The sequence below is a fragment of the Temnothorax nylanderi genome, unplaced genomic scaffold (assembly GCF_030848795.1).
Source record: "Temnothorax nylanderi isolate EJ_2023f unplaced genomic scaffold, tnyl_v1.0 TNYL_tig0411_pilon, whole genome shotgun sequence".
Lineage (NCBI taxonomy): Eukaryota > Metazoa > Arthropoda > Insecta > Hymenoptera > Formicidae > Temnothorax > Temnothorax nylanderi.
The window spans coordinates 7,835-29,623 of NW_027249473.1; the positions used below are offsets into that span (position 1 = coordinate 7,835).

The 21,789-nt window shown below is 40.5% G+C and overlaps 1 protein-coding gene and 1 long non-coding RNA gene across 2 annotated transcripts in view; one reads left to right on the forward strand and one right to left on the reverse strand.

The window, feature by feature from the left end:
• The first annotated feature begins 2,151 nt into the window (after positions 1 to 2,151).
• Positions 2,152 to 21,789, forward strand: part of LOC139782424 (ras-related protein Rab-37) — a 118,205-nt gene continuing 98,567 nt past the window's right edge. Inside the window, exon 1 of the mRNA XM_071721454.1 lies at positions 2,152 to 2,170. The gene's annotated coding sequence lies outside the window, so the exon portion shown is untranslated. The remainder of the gene's footprint in view (positions 2,171 to 21,789) is intronic.
• On the reverse strand, positions 4,423 to 11,419 carry LOC139782426 (uncharacterized). Its single transcript, XR_011720878.1, has 3 exons — positions 11,265 to 11,419; positions 8,002 to 8,305; positions 4,423 to 7,451 (listed from the first exon to the last, which is right to left on the reverse strand). It is a non-coding gene; the product is annotated as an uncharacterized lncRNA (long non-coding RNA).

Sequence of the window (21,789 nt, forward strand, 5' to 3'; positions counted from 1 at the left end):
CCAACGAAAAAAAATGCAGTGCAACAGCAAAAGGAAGAAGAACTTATGGATGGTGAGATGGAATGAAGAGAGAGAGAGAGAGACACAAGGAAAGTACGATTATTAAAGAGAAATACGGTTCTAGAGTCACTCATTGGACCGTTTTTACAGATGAAGTTAGTCCAGAATTAAGGAATTAGACAGTCGAAAACAGAGATACACGACAAACCAATGCTATCATCTCTGATCGACAAAGAAGGATGCACGATGCGCGCGTGAACTCTCTCTCTCTCTCTCTCTCTCTCTCTCTCCCTCTTTCTCTTTCTTTCTTTATTTGAACAAAGATGAAGCGAGAGGGATGAGATCGAGTGGAACAAAGTAAAGAACAAGTGAGCAAAGAAGAAAGAGCGTCACGCTGACCCTCTGCTGCTGAAAGAGGACGACCGCAGCAGGCTGCTTCGAATCTCGAAGGAGGGAACGAGGGAACCGGCCCGACGGGAGTGGAACCCGACGGTACGACCCTCGGAACCTTCGGCGACAGTGGTGCGACGAGGACGGCGAAAGCAAGAATAGCTGTTGCGGCAGGAGGTCTATGCGAGAGTATCTCGAGGTTGGGCGGTGGAGGAGAAGGAGGAGATGAAGGAGGCGGTGGAGGAGAGAAGAAGGAGAAATCGGACTCGCGTGGGAGGGGGAGGTGCGCGGCGACCGCAAGGTGAGACGAGGAGCGATCGTGTGGAACGAAGACACGTCGATCAGGTCTCTCTCTCGCTCTATCTTCGCATTTACGAGCGCGGTGAGGTCGCGGTGAGGCCGAAGAGGAGGCTGTGCACGACGAGCGGCGCGCGTGAGGGATCGTTCAGTCGATTTGGAGAGGGGCACGGAAGGATGGTGAAGAGCGGCCGAGGGGCCCAAGGGGGGATGCTTATCGGATCGTAGCATCGCGAAGCTCGCACGTACGGGCGACCGCAAGGCGCAACACCGAGGGATCGACACGGACGTAGGGAACCGAACCGGCCGCGGCGACGCTTCGACTTTGCGTGCACTCGTGCGGCACAGTTGTTCCCTTTCTCTCTCTTTCTTTCCTCCTCCTCCTCTTCCCCCTTCTATATATATTCTGCTCTTTCTGTTCACTAGGCATCACATTGTTGGCTCCGTATCTGATTATGCTTGCAGTCAAATATGATGACATTGGTGATCGAAAAGTTTCCTCATGCTTGTCTCCGCTTTGCGCTTGACTCCGTAAATGACAAACGTAGTTTAGGGTAAATGGTCGATTTGAGATTTAAATGAAACACAGGGGTATCTATTGTTTAATAATTTTATACCGCAAATATTTGGATTCTATTTAGCAAGATACACGCGCAGTTAGAAAGAAAATACACTGGCGATGTCTCGCAACGATTTATTTTAGTAAATTGAAAAACAATATTGCTTCTATTTTCCAATATCCGCTTCAATATTGAACGAATAAATAAAATTGTCCACAAATTAGCAAAGATCTTTCTTATATCTTTTATAAAAATATTTACGTTGGAGATTGGTTCTAGTTAGCAATTAGTGAGATAAGTATCTCTTAGGCTCAACCGCTTCGTATTCTAAGTTTTGTTTTAATATCGTGGACTAAAGATTATCTAATGTCTCAATCAATAGCCAATTGCATTCATTTTTAAAATTTGTACCGCACGCATGCCAACATTTTTTATTTTCTATTTATCCGAGGAAAAGAAATGTCATATGAATTGTCTTCCTGTTGCGAGAAAAGAGATTGCCGTGACTTAAATGTACAATAAATCAACGGCATTAGTGAGTATGCATTTCGCAGATTTTCGCAGTCTATTGCCTCCGCATTGTGAACACTCGTGGATATGTAATCTTAACTCAACACACACACACACACACACACACACACACACACACACACACACACACACACACACACACACACACACACACACACATTATATGCGTACGTTGGAAGTTTACACGACGTGCATACCGGCGCGATCACGTGGACAGAAGTGACTTAAGAGAGTCAAAGACGAAAGTAGACGAACGCGGGCGGGAGTCGCATGATTTATCTAGTCGACGGCTCGCGCGAGAGATTTCGAGTTGTTCGGAATTCCCGTTGCCGTTTATAGGGAAAAGCCAGTGTCGGATGAGGGTGGATAGGGGCGAAGGAGAGCGAACGAGGGTAAGTCGATCGACCGGAATGGCTCGATGGGACGAATCGATCTCTTTCCGGATTGTTTATTTTGCGTGTGCGATATTTATAGTGTCGACGTTTCGAGGATACTTACCACTCCGCGGACGTGATTTATAACGCGAGAAACCGTTTGCGACTGGTTATTTCTGCGTTGGACACCACTGCGTGCGACGAATGAGCAAAATTGGAAGATCTGCAGGAGTCGAAAGTGAATTTTGGTTTTTATTATCGAACTAATAATTTACATATTCGTCGTAAAGTAATTTACAATTAACTTCTAACCACTAGTAGAACATTTACGATAATGGATAAACACGGTGAAGGATAAAAATTTTTCTCTACGTTGTTACATTAAATTTTTATGCGACGAACTATTGTACACGATTTACTTTTCATCGGATTTTATGTTGATGGAGATCTTTGAAATTCATGATTCACGATCACCGGCTGCGAGTCTGGCAATCGTGCGTTTCCTGCGAAACGTCCTACCCAATATTCAACTGGTCACCTGTTGATCGCGAGACATACGAGTTCCCTGTATGTCGAAAATAAAAACAAATTCGATACTTCCGGCTTTTCGAGCTCATGTTCTTTCTCGTGTTATGGGATTCGTATACGGTCACGAGGATCTTTTTCCGCGCAAATCAAATTGACTTGTCATTTATGCGAGCTTAAGAAAGTCAGAGACACGCGTTACCTCATACAATCAGTATCTGAATCAATCATGAAGATTACTTCTAATAATTATTTGAAATTAATATTGTCAACTGGAGAATATTTTTATCTTATGGTCTTAAATACGTTTACTTTTATATGTAATTATGAAGGAAGAATCTTACACACTTTTAATCATATTGTATTTATAAGATGATACTGAGATGATACTTGATATGAGATGATAATGATCTATTTTATTCTTCTCCAAATATGCTTTTGGAATAAAATTTGTATATTTATATTCTTTTAAGATTATATGTTTACAATTATGCATGTAAGAGTTTCGAGAAACAACATTTCGATCACTTCTTCGTAAAATAGCAGATTCGTCGACGAGTTGTCCTCCTTGGGAATTAAGAGCATTGTAAGAAAGTCTCGCACGCTTTAATTACCATTCAGGCCGGAGGGCCAGAGGGAGGCCTGGCTCATGCAAGTATAATTCCCTCCCGAGTCTCGCACTATACTCTCGAATCATTCCTCGCCCTCCCCGCCTCTTTCTCTCCTACGTCTGGCTTTAGACTGGCGTTCAAAAGGTATGATCGTACATCTCGCACAAAGATATGTACCGAAGAAAACAGAATTTGCGTTTAATCATTCACGGCATTCAATGTTTTGCATGCGCATAATACGCATTAAACAAATTCATTTAATATGGCACGTTATCGACATGCGACTTAATGCGGCGTACATACATTAAACAGCCACGGATAAAAATAGCGAACCTCTAAAAGAAAGAAATGATTACGCGAGTAGTACAGTAAGTACATAATAGCTCTATATTGGATGCGCTTTTTTGCGCGTGCGAAAAAAAAATGATTGTGTGTGTGTGTGAACATCCGTACTTTTCGCTTCGCGTATATATACAATCTGACGGCACGGAATCGTGCGTAAAAAAACAGCACGCAATGAACCGCGCTCGTTAATGTTGGAAAGTAAGCACCCGCATACACCTACTCTTCCGCGATTTTATAATAAATCTTGTTACATAAACACGATCGGCGGTGGTGCATCGACGGTGCCGTGCGTGAAAACGTTGGACGTGCGCTCGCCGCTGTAGCTTATTGCCAAATAGGATCATTAATTTTGTAGAAAGCAACACAATCGAGTTTCACTTTGCTACCTTGCGCCGAATCAGCTCTCGTCGATTGTGAGAATTGAGATTGGCCATGGGGGGTATTTATGTGCCTTCTATTATTTACGTATGCAAGCGATTAATTAAAAGAGAACAAACGGATTAATTGTGTACATTAATTGTGTAATTACATTAGCTTGTATATAAAGTAAACATATAGTGTAACAAAAATTTGTGGAATATTGGCAGTAATATATATTATTTATGTTAAAATTCAAAGATAAATTAAAGCGGGGAAAAAACAACAGGAAGAATTAGGGAATTTGAGAAAAAAGGATAAAGGAGGCTTTATATCGATAATTGAGGGAATTAATGGAACATAGTATTTACGCGTGTTGGATTAAAAAATAACTGACATTGAAAATAATGTAAGAGAAAAAACATTTCTCGGTTGTTGCACTTGCAATCATGTCCGTAATGATCGCGCGCAACTCCGTCGAAACTTTTGCACGCGACTGCACTCGCGGTTATTCAATCAATTCGCGACCGGCATTTGCCTGCTGGGATATAGGCGTGGCTTTTCTCCACAAAAGCGGTATTACTTATTTAAATTATCATTCGTGAGTGATACCCCGTTCTTCCATCACGAGCGAGAATGCCATATCCGGAGATGCAGCCAAGTGTGGCGTCAGCCTTAACGCGCCCGTCGCTGCGTGCGTCGTCGATGATGCGTGAAATCATCGGCGGTTAAATTTGCCTATGACTGTCTGAGCTTACAGGCGTTACAATATGTTTCAGAGAAGCGTTATCATTCGGAAGATGGTTCAGATATATACGTGCGCGCGGAAACAACGAATATCGAATCTTCGTTGTTCCGAGAAAGATATTAGTCACCTCTGCTTTATCTTTGTTTTATAAATTCACGTAAACGGTAACATCTTCGGGCAATAATGAATCACGTTTAAACGTATCAATAACGCAGTTTTTCCATATTTGGCTTCAACATCCACGGATAAATTCGCTCGTCGTAAAAGTGGATTTATTCGAGTTTTCGAATATTTTTTTAATAATAATTTCACGCCTTGTTTCTTTTCTAAAGTCACATTACGGACCTTCCACTGAACGCGTCGCCTTGAGGGACACGACCGGAAAGCGATCGGAATTATAACTGGAAACGGATACGGATAATTTCCTTCGTAATTGCTCCATTATTACGCGAAATGAGTTACAACGTAACGAGTCGCTTACGACGGGCGGTGAATATTTTCCTCGCGACTCATACGGCTCGCGACCGTACAATGTTAATTGACGCGAGAAGATAAGATCGCCGCGAAACTGCATTCGTCCTTCCCTCCATAGGCGTGTCCCGCGATCGCACAATTTATTTAAATCACTCACGCCGATAGACGATGGCTCTTTGAGTGGGGACGAACGACAATTAATTAATCTTTTCGCCGTGCGCGCGGATGGCGGAAATTATCGATGCGAATAAAGCGGGCGAAACGGTTACATTAATATCAAAGCGCATACAATATTACTATCGGGATGATAATTTTACCGACGTTCGAATATTCCACAAAATCCGACAAAATAGCGCGATGTAATTAATTTCTTAAGATGTATTGGTGATGTGTGTATACACTGTGTATATACTGTGTAACTTTCGAATTATTATAGGATGGCACCAAATACGTTCTATTACATACATTTATATAAATTTATATAACGCAAGTTGAAATTGCAGCTTATATTCGACCTGTTGTTATAATAAATCTCGTTTACATAGGAATAATAATAATTAGCAAATAATCATTATTTTCAATCAATTAAGAATAGGGATTTTGTATCTCAGTCGCACCATGAGCTATCATTCGCGAATGGTAATGTAAATAAATGATACGTCTAGGAGCCACGCCCATCGTAGACGATGCGCAACCCCTCTCGGCGATCTTATCGCAGCTGTAAACGCGAGCGCATCCGAAAGGAAATAAATCGACTGCCTGCGGTTCGGCGCACGATGCTCGTGCGCTAAACGCTTCATTTAACGGTTCAATGTTAAGCATTGTAAACAACGGTGTAACATCGACGTTTTACCGTGTATGCGTCCTGTATACTTGTTTTTCTATGCATTTTCTATACCGTGCGGTCTGTTGTACGAACGCATTTAACGTATAAGCAAACGTGTCATGACGATTAATCGCTTGGTGTACGTTATTAATAGGAGTTTGTAACACTTTCTGCTGTTTCAGCAGTTACAGGAACGTTGAGTATGATTACGTAAGAGTCGAAATTAATACGTTCTTTGTCTGAAGAAATCTGCGCCAAAGTTTCCTAATCTCAATGACTCAAACTAGTAACACAGAATTTTATTAATAATTACTAATAACTAGCAATATATATGTTTATAAATATAAATATATAATTATCGATAATTATATACAATACACATGTTTATAAATATTTTATATATTGTATATAAAGATGATATGAATGAAAAATTAGGCTATAAAGATTATGTCTCCGAATTAGTGACATATGCTGTAACAATAAGAAAAGCTAAATTTTGAATAAACGGGAGAACGCATTTCTGTTGAATTTAACTCTTGATTCTTTTATATGTAATTGAATCTGATGGCGTTCCATACGTGTTAGATAACTATTTTAGAGTATTCAGATATAAAACTATGTAAATCTATACATATATGTATAATTAAGAACCTTATTGTTAAATAAGAAGATGTCCCTTAAGAAACAGCGGTAGATTTGAGGAAAGAATTCCAAAAAAGAAAGACATTAGTAATTTTCAAAAACAGAATTCCAAAAAAGAAAGACATTATTAGTCATTTTTAAAAACAAAAATGCATTACAATGTTTCTCAGAAATGGTCAAGATTCAATTTTCCTCCGGGCTTTTTTTCCGCGCGGGTTGTTAAACCGTCAGAGTGCCAATTTAATGGAGTAACCAGGCGATCTCTATTACTGCACAGTCCCATACACCGAAAGTACACGATGACGATGCGAATCGAGGCTGGCCCGCTGCCAACGAGAGTTCCAGAGGGTTCAGCCTCTTCGACCCTGCCCGCTCCCTATCCGCCCTCTTTCTGCCTTTTTGCTCCTCGTTGTCGATTTTTCGCGGTGCACTGGATATCGAGAACGCGCATAAGCTCGACGCGATACATGTTTCGAGGTGTTATAATTTCAAATCGCAAACCGTAACTATAACAGAATAATTAACAAATTACAACACGCAAACACAACACGCGCTAATGTTAATTACGAAGAACTTTGAGTTCTAATAATTACGTTAATTAGAGTATAAATTTCATCGCGTGTTTTATTCTTAAAAGTCAAATCTAACTTCAAATATTGATCAGATCTGACCTGTGATAATCATAAGCTGGCAAACGATGATAGCTGTCTGCATCGTCATCATAGCTCTTCGAGAAACGCCCACGGAGATAATGGGCGATAAAAACGACTCCTAAAAATTATGTGTCTTCAGCCATAACGTACGATATTGCGTTACGCATAAATCGACCCGCATTTATGCATACACGCGTCGCAATTACATTTGCGCGATATGAGGGGCTACACCTGTAATCGAAATTATAGCGAGCCTAAGTACCAGCATGCGAACCGAGTGACTTTTGCGGTGACGAGCGCATTTGAACATTGATTATTCCAAGACAGGCATCGTCGCCTCGAATGTGCCGAGTTTCGCGCGAACGTCGAAGCGCGAATCAGACAGCGAGGAAATAGCCCGAAAGTTGACTCATTGTTGCTACAATCGGAAATGATGTCGAGCTTGTGGATGCGCAGGCAAGGTCAGAGGGCGGGAAGGCGGAAAACAGGGAAAGTGAAAATGGAAGTGGTGTTGGGTGGCTTCAAAACGATCTCGCTGAATCGAATTGGACTGCACAGAATTGGCGGTGATTTAAATTGGTTGCCCTCTCGACCTGCCGTTTAACCCATTTACGATAGCGCAATCGTGAATAGGCTTTCTCTCTTTTTCCCTCCCCTCGCCCCCTTACGCTTTCTCTTCCTTCCTATGCCTTTGGCACCTCCGCCCCCTCCTACTCCGCCTCATCCTCCGCTGTGTTTTCCTGCACTGGCTCGGCTCGTAGGGCCGTCCACTTGTTCTCCGAACTTCGTTGTCTGTCAGTCGCATTTATCCTCTTTGTGGCGCGGTTCGATCGGACTTTTAAAAGCTGCAGACGGGGCGCGATCGGTGCCGGCCGACGACGGAAGGGCGGAGGGAGTTGACTGCTTTTTCGGATCAAAGGGGATCCACTCTCACGAAGTAATCCGGACCGCGTTTTGCCTTCGTCGTTAGACCTGTTGAGTTTTAATGTACGCATGAGCTATTATTGAAAGCCACTGAATGAGACGCTTCTCAATGACCCTTCGAGTCTGTCAGCGGAAAGATTCTGCGAGACGGAAACGCGTCGCGATTGCCCCTACTGTTGCTTTATCTTCTAAGATTAGGTAGCGTGATTAGGTAGCGATAATTACCTAAGATTTTTTTTCATTTGCAACATATACATATACTATATTAATTAGCATATAATGTTAAAAATAGATATTTAATAAAATAATATAAGAAACATATTATTTAATTCTTTATTAATATTTTTTATATATAAAACAAATCATTAATTATAAACTTTTAATGTGTAAGAATAGATACAAAATGGATAAGTTATACTAGTTATAGGCGTGTTTCTCACGAGAATTCCAAATTGCTTTCTTCTTTATTCTTCTTCTCATCAACGGTTTGTCATAAAAATAGATATCTTTAATTGCAAATTAAAAGAACGTGGAGGAATGAGTGACGCAGAGTACAAGAAAAACGTTATGCGGTTGTGCGCATCGCGCAAACCGCGTACACGGCCGATAAATGCACAGTAGAATCTATCACGAGGCCGAAATGATCGGCTATCGAATCTCTCCTCGAGAACTCGTTCTCCTAATTTAATGTTTAGGAGACTCGATCGCGCGGGAAAAATCGTGTTACAATATCGCAGTTTTCCAGGCATAATAGGCTCTATTACCGGAATAGCCATTTTGGCGCATTATACGCGTACTTACGCGTTTTTGATGTCAAACGCGAACGAAATCAACGATTATTACAGGACGATCATTACGCATTACATATCTATGTGCTTTCACAAATTACGCGCGTCACATCATTGAATCACTCTTACGTGGAAACGCGACAACTAGCTCGAATAATAAATAAAGGAAAAAGAAGTTTATTGACGAACGGTGTTTTCCATTCCTCGAAATACAAAAGACGCAACGCGAACTTTTCGCTGCGACAGAATTTCATTAAATCACGCATCGATATCCAGGCAATACGCGGACAAATTGCTACAACGATGTTTCAGTACGTCAAATTCAATTTCGAGTCCCGATAGAGTTTGTTTAACGAGATTCTAATTAATCGACCAACGTGTAGGAAATTTACATGCCCGCGCGATATACATTCTGTCTCCTAAGAGTAGAGAGACGCAGCCATTGATTTCCGGACGGAGAACTGGGCGCGGAGTTAACAGCCGATGTCGGCTTTCGCACGCACCGAACAATCGATTCCCGAACGACGACATTACGACGATGACCAATTACGGTGCGACGCGTCAATTATGGATGGTAACGGGAAATCGACTTTTACTCCCGGCACTAGCGGACAACGTAGACAAGGGCGATTAAACCTTGCTCTCGGCATCTTGTCTCTCACTTTATGAGTGGCGTTTCGTATGATTCCCGGCGCGAGGGTTTACACGTCGCTTCGCTCTCGCATTGTGCGTAATTTTTTTTCGTCACCAGAACGATAAGAATAACAAGAATGACACCGTCGTTCTGAGCGCACTAAGTAAGTCGTTAATGCCCGGTGTTCGAGTCCATTGGGGAATCAATCGATGGATATTAATGAACCTTGGTTAGCGCGATCGATTCATCTGTGACCGATTCACGTTACGGAACGGTTTAAAGAGCAATTTTTTGCAGCCGGACGACTAAGTGTGAAAATGTGAGTGCCCGGCGCTTTTTTACGTTGAATTATTTTAACACTTGTATTTAATTAAGAGGAATTTTTGCGTTATGCTGCGAAGAAGAATCGCTTCACTGCGGAATATTGCGCTCTTCATATCGGGGCGACTTTGATATAATAATCCTCATTTATCTCTTTTGCACTACGTTCCTCATTGTACGATAATTAGAGGCGCATTTTTCATAAAGAAGCATTCAGTCATATCGTTGAATGTATTCGCGAATGTGTATCTTCGCGATCAGAAGCATAAATTATTACTCACACGATATTTGAAAAATTGATGAAGTATAATATGCTCTAATTTATGATCGTTTTTATTCCTATTATTTAATTACTATTTACAATTCAAATATTTTTTAATTTTGAAAGGAGATTGAAGTAGACCAATTTATTAATTCTTAATATTTAATCATATTTTAAATTATTAAAATTTAAAATACTATTTTAAGCCCTTTTAACTCTCTTCTTGTTATTACACTTTTGTATCAAAGATCTATTTTTATTTGCTCTACTAAATTATAATGATTATTTTTAGAATGTTAGTAACAATTTATTTTTAATTTAAAAATACTATAAGTTAATGAAGAAGGGGAAATATATAATAAACGGAAAACGGTTTGCATTTTCAAGATCTTACTTCATATGGATACCATTTGAAGAATCCGCATGGATTTCCCGCACGCTACGCCGTCGTGAAAATCGGATCGAAGGTGCGTTAATTAAATGCAAGCCGCAAAAAGTGGCAGGTAATTTTGTTATTTAACGCGGGGCCGGGCGACTGGCCGACGCTTCTGACAGGCATCGACTGTCGATCCTCTCTCGGCATGGCCGTTACGTTTACGGGCCGTTGATTGCGCAAATGGAATTAAAGCCCATTTGCTGAGCCCATTTGCTGCCAATTACGGAACGTTGTGACGCAAACGGCCACGGGCGGCTTTGTAACGTCGATGTGATGTGCGGACGGACCGCGAAACACCGCTGTTATTCCGAAAAAAAAACAGCAGTAACACGCTCGATTCGATCGTCACGATGCCGCGATACGTGTCCGCGCGATTAAAAAGTAAAAGAGAATGGGGAGAAGAGGAACAAGTGTCGTATGTGTCGCTGATGTTATGTTAATGCAAGTCGGATCGATCTAACGAACCAATTAATCGAGACGCGTATCGATTATCCGGCTGTCGCCTGTCCATAAGATAGATTACGCGATATTGTAGATTAGGTAGATATTGTAGATCAGAAACTCACTTCGAAGCGTTTGATTCAGCGTCAAGTGTCGGATATTTCTCCTCTCTCTCGCTTTCACAATGATAATTTTCTCTGCGGCTTCTCGTCGTACGTTATACTTATTCGCTGCTGTGATCACGCCGACGCGACGCCGTTTGCCGCAATTTTTACAGATTCGACAGAGCTTGTCGCCGTTACGCCAGCTCACCGAGTACATTATGAATCTGTGTGTGCGTCACTGCAATTCATTACGACGGATGCGGCAATGGCGCTTCCGCTTATTGTTTCTCCTATCTTCCACTCTCTCGCGTTCGTAGCGTAGAACATCGGTGAAATTTTTTTAATTTTCGCCAGAAGTTAATATTACTTTAGTGCTTCAATATACTTAAACTTTATTTTAACATTGCACACATGATAATATTAAGAAACATTCAAAGAATTATTCTCTTTTATCAATTTAGAGTAAAAAACCGATCAGGACTAGATTATTATATACTCGCGTACAATTCTTCGCCTTAATTAACAAACCACGTTACTTACAGTCTTAAAACGCATTCTCAGCTAAAGCTAGCACATTACAATTACATAATTGATAATCAGTTTAATCACACTAACACAATTTTAAAAAAATTGAAGATATACGGGATGTATATGATAGAATACGAAATATATATGGGATATGTTATACGAAAAATCCTCTTTATTATTCATGAGTTTCAAACATGACGTGAGAGAGCTTAACACCATACAATATCGAGTATAGTTATTTAATTTTTTATATACATATTACATTAATTTAAAATTTTACGTATTAAAGTATTAAAGTTTAAATAGTCGTATCAAAGGTGCCAATTACGGAAAAATTATGCAATCTTTTCAAGACAATCATTTGAATTTATAACCGAGACAACGCATAATGCGATGTCATGTATTTGGCGATGCAGCACCGTTCAGTTCGCGAAAGGAAACATTAAATTCCGTCGATGAAATGGTATAATGAACGCAGAGATTGACTGAGCTCACAAAACGTGCGGTGAATATCGCGTGCGCGTATTTTCGAAAGGGTCGACATCATCACGTCGTCGTCGGCACAGTTTTGAGAGCGGGACGGAGAAATTTTATTTAGTCGCAGAAGTGTCGATGCCGCTCTCTCGCGGTCCGCGTGATACGCGTGCATTTTGTTATGCCAGGGAAATAATTGCGCGCTAATTTAGGTCCCGCGTGTGACGGGGAGAGTATGGAGGGCCGGGACGCGTAGTCGTTTAATGGAATTAGTAAGGCACTCGGGCGTGCGGGAGGGTGCTCAAATAGAAACTAAAACCCCGAGCCCCATGGTATTTCGATCTGTTTTGTCTCCGCATCCACCCTCGGTGTCCCTGGTAATCAATCTTGTCTCTTTGTCGGCTCGCTCGTTGCACAGCTCCTCTCTGTTCTCTTGCTCCACCTATTCCTCTTTCGCCACTTTTAATTGGTATTGTCTGCTGTGGCGCAAATCGCGTCTATCCGGAACGAAAAGGCTCGCAAGGTAATGGATATTGCGTTTTAAACGACGTATCACGCGGACCGCGACAAAGTCGCGTCTGAAAGCATCGCTCTCTCTCTATGCCCAACTCTGGTATTAACTTCTGTCTTTTTATTGAATAAATTGCAATACGCATACTGGCGCTTTTGCACAAAGCGTGTACAGCCGTAAATTTTCACTTCAATACTCGGGGCGATAACGCGACAGACAAAGAAATTGGCATTTAAATAATAGTACTTAATTCTATTTTATCGCAGTTGTATATTTTTAAGCTCCAATAATCTTTTCTCGCTTTGATGTTGTGATGTTGTAAATGATAATTTACGATACGGCACGTTATCATCGTGCCATTCTGCGGTGTTGTTTTAGGCAACGATTTTGTCAAGCGTATCGTATTTTGATCGAATAAATTGGCGTCGATTACGTGTTCGTGTTGACGACGCCGGATACCATGCAGATACGATCTCGGATGATGATATCGTTATCGGTCGTTAGTCGATGATCACACACGAGGAAATGATAAACACGGCGAAATCTAGAGCGTCTTTTTTCAATTGCGCGTTTCGTTCCGTACGATCCTCCTATCTGGGTCAGGCGTGTGACCTGACTTACGGTTGTATACGTACATGGCCGTGCATGGCGAGAGGCGATGCATAAACATATATACACGTGCCTCGAAGTAAACCTTGAAATATGCTCACGACGTAGCACTACGCGTTTTCATTTGAATGAAAAGCATATTGCAGCTAGAGCATCATAAATAATATCGATTTGACTCGATCGTCACGCTAAGCCACGACGTGTATCGCTGAGTATAAAAATAAAGTATTTATTAAGAAATATTTTACTCATACCACTTTTTTCTAAGCCTGCGCTATATCCCAGAACTTAATTTTTATTTTGTATTTAGTGCTAAATACGTTTACTTTATATTACGCTTTTATTAACATTATTGTGTTACTACGATACTGCGTTTTTTTTGTTTTTAAAAGGTAAAAGCCGTTGACCCACGGCTTTTCATGCGTGAAAGCTGATAACAATGGCTGTAAAAATGTTTGTCGTTATATTATAAAGTATTAATAAATCGGATGGTTGCATATGACATGTCGTTTCTACATAAACGATTTTCAAATAACATTCGAGGAAATAAAATATATAACTGACGAAATTTAGTAGTGTTTTTTACATTCCTCAGTGCAGAATTTTTTATAATATTCGGGTTGAAAATAAAATAATATTATATAAATTATTTAATTTTCCATAGAGTTACTGTAACTAAAAAAAATCGCAAACATTTCGTACAAATTGCGACATATTTTTATGAATTCATGTTACTTTGAAATGATAATTTTTGACGTTAGAAGACATTTATTTTATATGAGAGTTCCATCCAATTTTCCGGATGCGACATTTTACATGCAATATGCTAATAAAAGAGATAATCATATCATCTCATTATCACATATTATTATCTATTTAAATCGTTTATTGTGTTAACGAGATTTCACGGGACAAATGCGAGAAATTCAGAAGGATTTTTCTTATTGCAAAGCGGAACTCTGAAGATTCAGGCGTCGGAATCCGTTTCTCAGGGCGTAGACATTGTTCTTCTCATATGTCTGCATTTATCCTCATTCAGAAGTCTGAAGGATATCTTCGGATTTTACACACCCGCAGCTATACATGCGCGCGCGCGAGAGTACATAAGTGCAGTGGAATGCTCGTTCAAGACATAGCTGACGATGCATTCGAGGCATATACAAATCCACACGTCTAGGAGTACGCGCGTGCATGCACGAATGCACGCCGGGCTACGCACACGGACGCTCGTGCACACGGGGACATGTATATGCACACGCACGCGTACACGCTCACCGACGCGCGCGCGGCTTGTTGTGCAGGTATGTGGCAAGCGCAAGGTCGTGTCGGGGTTGGGAATTCGGACCATGAAGGGTTCCCATCCCTCCGTGCTGCGCCAGAATTCTGACACTGCCCGAGCCTGGAGGGAGACCCGGCTCGTGGAGAGTGGGAGAGACGCAGGGAGAAAGGAAGGGAAGCAAAAGAGGGGAAATCATATCCTCTCGTTTCGTTCCGAGGTTATCCTTCGGGAATATCTAGCGGGTGATCCCGAATAAATATGTCGAATAGGGTAAGAAATGTTTTTTAAGATAGAAAATGGAGTTTTCAAGAAAAAAAATGACGGTAGGGAGTCTTTGTTTGAAAAATAACAATGTACATTGGTACAACAATTGAAGGAAAATAGAACCCTGATTATTTATTATTAAGTAATATTTATTAACAAGTAAATGACAAATTGAGTGACAGTTGATGGACAAGTACGACAGTAACAAATACAACAATTAAGATATTTTATGGTAGAGTAATATTAATTTAAGAAATAATTTTCAGCTTTAAGTAAGATTGTGTAGTGATATATTTTAATTTAGTCACCCGTTATATATGCCGACCGATCTGTTCGCGTAATATTATAGTCCGGTGAGCAGTAATCTGGGTTACGCCTTCCCCTCGATTCATAAGAACCGCGCATTCGAGTGGGAGAGAGCGTGATTTCTCTGCTTCTCTTTTTCTGGCTCCCGGCGCCGGTTTTCTTTCTCTCTTCTACTCCTCTTTCACCAACACAATTTCCATCGTTCTTCCTCTCTTTCTCTCGTTTTCACCTTTGTCCCGGTTACCCTTCTCTCTTGATCCTTCTCCTTGAAGGCACAATCGATTATCTCGTAAACTAATTCATAGAATGGAAATCGCGAAATACTTCAAAATGCGAAGATAGACAAAGAAGAATGATGAAAATGTGATTAATTAAGCCGAAATGTGATTAATTTTAAATATATATATTTTATAGATTTTTTAAACCGCAATCTCGACATATGTCTAATACGTCGAATGTCAATTATTAACTAAAAAATATCTAAGTAGAAAAAAATTTGCATATAAAGACACCCTACTCTGATTAAATTAATTGAAATAATTTATTATAATTTTGATAGAAACAATGCCGGAAATGTCATTTTTGATGAAAGGCACTGATATGTCTATCTCGCGAAGCTTAATTATACCGCATCTCGCAGAACAAATGACATCTGTTTCTGTCGACTCGGATATCGCGCTACAGCGCGCAAATTAAAACGATTTTATTGACAGCGACGACATCCCCTCGGAGACACGTAGCAAATTCCATCCATATACGTCGCAAGGGACTTCTCCCCTTCCTCCTCTTATCTTTCCTTGTGGGTCAGAAAATTACCATTCTTTCGAAATTCAAATTCGACTCGCATATTATTTGACAGCGCATGCGACATCGCGATGTTGACTGTGACGCGGAATATATGTCTGCTTTTTGTCCGTTATCGCTGCACCAGAACTTTACAGTGCGTCCATTTATCCTCCATCCTCTCTTGCCCCCGCGCACGTGCTCCATTCCACCACCTTCTCGCGTTAAGTACACGTACATGCCAGATATATTCGCCTCTCACTCCTCTCGTCTCCTTTTCTATTCAGGAGGGATTAAATACAACGAGAAAGGCCGGATGCACCAAGCGAGAGAGAAGAGTGAGATAGAAAAAGAGAAAGAGAGAGAGAGAGAGACAGAGCCAGGGTCGAGGATATGCGAATCGAGGACCCGTGAGAAAGAGAGAAAGAGACAGAGAAAGAGAAGGAGGAAGAGTGAGAGTTCTCCGAGAAAGTCCGGACAGTGAAAGAGGGAAAAGAAGGTTGCAGAGGAGATAGAGAGAGCAGAGGGGTCGGAGGGGAACGAAGGAGTGAAGGAGAGAGAGAGAGAGAGAGAAGGGAGAGGGAGAGAATCGTCGGTTCACTGTGGGAATTTGTAATTGCGCGTTCTTCTGCGCAGAGGGGACGATCGGAATGGGAAGAGGGAGAAGGGGTGGATTTCGGGTTGAAACAGGGATGCGCCGGGGAGAGGTGATTGTCTATTACGAGCGCGAAGATATCGCCTCGTATCTCGTCGCGGCAGTCTATATCAGAAACCTTAATGAGACATGGCACGTTAATCTCAACACGCTTGTCACTCTCTTCGCGATGTCGATAAAATAAATTCTACTACAGAAAGATTTGTTTACGCGAGTCATACGAGAGAACCGCGGTGAATTCTCTTCTTTCATTGATCTTTCGATCGAACATGCGGCCATAGACGTCGCTCGGTCTCGATCATATGAAAATGCACGCAGGAGAATCCCTGAGTAAGGAATAGTAACACTAATTGCGTAGAAGAGTACAACGACCTAATGAAAAGTAGACTGCGGTTCTCGTGTGTAGACGCGTTTCAATTAATCTTACGCGGGATATATAAATCACCGATCTTATGAATAGCCATTAGTTGCTCTGAATTAACTCTCGTGAATGATCTAGAAATACGAATCCCGACACAAATACAGTATTTTGAGATGTTAAATCTTAAGTATAACATCCAACTTTTTCTTAATATATCGTGTAATTAGTACATTAATTATAACGCAAAAGTATTCTATTTATAATATTATTATTAATGTTTGAGAAAAAAAGCTACACATAGTTGCTAATATTTTCGAGTGCATTATCGTGTTAAAACGTATATTATTTATGTCATTTTTTTACAATTGTGAACAACGATGAACATTGAAGTAACGCTTGATCAATTAATAATGTAAATTGCAATGCGCGTTTTTATCATTACTGACACACTTTTAATCTTTAACAATCATTGAAAATGGCGAAGCATGTTGTATAGTTTGGCGATTATTCTTTCCCATCTCTTTCCCCTGAATAGTGATTTAACATTAGCGCAGGACCGACAATGAGCGGGCGACATGTTAAAACCGTTCGTTTAATCCATATATTTTTCATAAGTCATCCGTGCTCTCTATTGTATGTAAATATGCAGGGGGTAATACTTTCTCGCGTCTTCCTCGCGGACGTCTGCGACTCCCAACGCGCGTATCCCCGTGCACGCTCGCGCCGCGGCGCGTTAATAAATCTCTCCTGCCGAGGGGAGAGAAAGAGAGAAACGGGAACGGATGTCTCGTCGGGAAAGAAGAACGTGGAGGAAGAAACGAGCGTGGAGAGCGGCGCGGCGGATGCACGCCACCGCACACGAAGGGGCGCAACCAAGCGGCGGCATCGTTTGCGCTCGTTCGATCGGTTCATTAACGTCCGCCGCGGTTCCGCGGCGTATAGAACTTTCCGCGGTGTGTCTTGCGACTCGCGCGATCCTCGGTATCGCGAACCACCACGATTTCAAGATGTACAGAGGCGAGCGTAATCGATTGTGAGAGAGCGATCACATGCCGCGAATGCTTAGGCATTTCATTGGGATTCCTCTACGATTGTTAAATGCGTACAATATGATAGCAATAGGTACATATAATCTGTATTATAAATATATGGCATGTGATAAATAATATGATTATTATGGTTTTATGCATAAGCTAAGAAAAATGGATACATTCTTATAACGTGTATTCCACATATTCTTTAATAATTGTGTACAATTTGATCATTCGAAATGTCTCATGAGAAGAAGAGAATTTTTCGTGATAACTAGAAACTTTTTTTATTTAGCAAAACGCATAATACACACACAGATACAATCTTTTTTTGTGTTACATAATTAAGTTTTAGAGTTACATAAAATTAATTATTATAACTAATTAACTCTGGGTAGGGTAGAGCGGGGTCAAAAGTAACGCGGGGCGAAAGTAACAACTCAAATATCTATTATAGTTATAGGCATAGATGCGCATGCGTCTGTTGGTTAACGGATGAAGCTGAACAAGCTATAACGTGTCTCAGAACGCCTCGGCCTGGGTAGTGAGTATAAACTATAGATATTAACTATAGATATTTGAGTTGTTACTGTAGCACAGCACAGATTTATTGGTACAGCAAGTATAATTTACTGCCGAAATCAATTGAAAATGTGGTCTAAAATTTCAACCGAACATGTTTGTTGAGGTAATGCATTTTTCATTTATAACATTACATCAAAGGAAATTTGATATGGGTTTGATTGTAACAAAGAAATTAATTGTTCTAGTGTTCAAACATCATTTTCGGTTGTACCAGTAAATCTATTAATTATAAATGTTAAGTGAGATATGAGAATACTTTATATACTATACATATATTTTTATAGAATGATATAATTTTGTACAATTGACAGTATTTTATAACTGGACAAAAATGAATTTAACAATGTACGATACATTCATTTTTGGATAATTTTTAAAACAAAATTATACGAAAGTCAATAGTAAGCATTTTAAGCTGTCCGGTGAAAACAGAAACATGTTTTTCGATAACAGCGAGCAAATTAACATTTTTCTCGGTGTTTTATCAACGGCAATCGCTTGAGTTCTCGCGCAGACGTGCCGATCGTAACTTTGGAGCACTATCGTGCGAGCCAAGCGGCAATAATAATAAGCCGCTTTACGCTATGCCTGTTACGCGACCGGGTATGCATATGAATGAGATCTCAATGAACGCACCCATCAAGGAGGCACGAAGGAGCAGGTTTCGAGGCATCTCAGTGATTACGTACTTACGGCGAATCTTGACCGCGTATCCTCCGGAGAAGGGAATCCTGGGAGAGTAACGAGTGCCATAAGGTCGCCCGGAGGCGGACGGCAACCGCTGTAAAATTATGCGGGATGACGGGCGAGACGACACGTTGTTGTAGGATCGTCGGAGCAAACGCGAAAGGACTTAGAGGTCTTATTTTCAGTTTTAACAGAGTGTAAAGATAAAAGCTTTAGGATGTACTTGTTGAAGGCATCTGCATGAAGGCTATTCAACGACCCGATGATTTTTGAAGGAATAGCGATTATTTTCCCACCTCTAGTCGTGTTGTAATAATTTATAAGCCACTCGTCGCTATTATAATCAAACGATTCTTTGAAAATAATTTTTATTACTTGTTATTGGAATAATGCGTTCGACGGTAAGCACTTTTGGCCAATTTCGTTCGTGAAAAAGCTTGAAGAGAATCTTTCTTTGTTAAGATAAGAGCTTTAGGATGCACTTGAAGACATCTGTATGGAGACCATTCAATCGATAATCTTTGAAGGAAGTGGTTATTTATAAGTCGCTATAATTGGACAATTTTTTGAAAATGATTTTTATTATTCATTATTGGAGTAATGTGTTCAATGTCGAGTACTATTTCGGCCAATTTTGTTCGTGAGAAAACTCGAAGAGAATCCTCCCGTTCTTTTTTCTCTTCTTTTTTTTATTTTTGACCTTGTCGAAAGGGGATTGGCAGATCGTGGGGAAATTTGCAGATCTGGGTGTGAGTGACATATGTCAGGAGGTGCGTCGAGGCTGACGTACCCTTCGTTGGGACCGGGCTGAAAGTTAGGCCACTTTTTTTGCTAGTTACACACGGAGAGACAGTCGCCCCGGTGTGTCGCATTGTACTCGTTCTAATACCGATCGAATATTTTTTCTCGCCGGCGCCGGCTCAGGTGGGAACAGATATAATTCCAGTACACAATGTCGCGTAATTGCAAGCCGTCGGGTGCTGAGAACTCGTCGCTTCCCATCGTACCATCCTCACGATCGCGACACATGATAGTGCTGCATGTCTTACATATACAGGTGTAAAATTCCAAAGGTAATCTAGAACTCTCTGATTAAAACTATGTGGATCATTCATGGGTACCGTAAAAATGATCTCTCTCTCTGGAATATTTTGCGATCAAGCATTAAGCCTAGAATTGTACGTTGGAGTTTATTTTCGTGGCTTATAGCTCTTAGAACAAACAATGATAGATATTTGTAAATGCTTTTGTTATTTATTATTATTATAATTTATAAAAGAAAACGGAAGGTAGATAGGAAGCAACATTTTTCCGAGTTTTTAAATGCGTCGTGAGAATGAAGAAAATATTATTATATAATGTGAATACTATTGATGAGAAATAATGGGAACGCGTACGTCAGGTGGCTAAACCAGATTTAATGTCTTCCACCATCATTGAGTACACACCATTGTAAATCTCGGGACCCTCGGGAAAACCCTCGCTGGCGACAAATAAATACAAGTGGCGCAGGGGTTAGCCTCCCTCGCGGTAACGTTGCGCGTCGACATCGATAAGATGATTTGTAAAAAAAAAGGAAGAAAACAGTTCGCTTTACAGTACCTTATTAGGGTCCATTCCTCTTCTTTCCATTCGAACAGTTTTTCCCTTTCCCATTATCCTTTGGACTCTCGTTAAATTTAACGAGTCGATATGTGTGTGTGTGTGTGTGTCGCCATCCGGAAATCTATATTTATTCGAATGCGCAGCCAAAGTTAAGATTCCCGTTTCTTGAACTCGTAAAATATCGCGTCTATTTTATCTCGCGATGGCATCGACCTCTCCTATATCACCGTTCGCGAATATATCCCGATAATCTAATTATTCCCGCTCGAGAAAAACCTCACTCGGGATAAGCCGCGTCCGTGTTGTCGGTTGGGATTGCTTGAAAAATTTATACCCTTTCGATCAATTTTTACTATATAGTCGCAGAGTTGTAGTATTTTGGTCTATGCGCTAAGGAAAGCACGATTGTGTTTAAAAGCCTTAGGAAAGTTTTATCCATGCTCTATAATCGATATCAGCGACAGCCCTTACAAATTGTAAGACCATATCTGGTTCTTTATTGGGTGTAGTTTTTTTATTCTACAACAATATATTTCTTTTCTTTCTTTCATATACATCATATTTTTTTACATTTTTTAATATTATAATGACAAAATATTCTTGCAAAAAGATATAATAATGTTTGTCACAAAAATAACGGAACAACAGGAATCGCTGAAAAAGTGAAGAATGCTCTTATTGTTAGATAAAAAGCAACTTTGCAAACTTGATTCTCGTACTTCAATAATTGTGTGCGCCATAGTTGTTCGATATATTCTTTATTTCTAATCAACGCGTTCATAGTTTTATGGGTACCGTGGGTCACCCGGTAGATTACCGTTCTCATGTCAATACGGTTATCGGACTACTCGAAGATAATAGACCACTC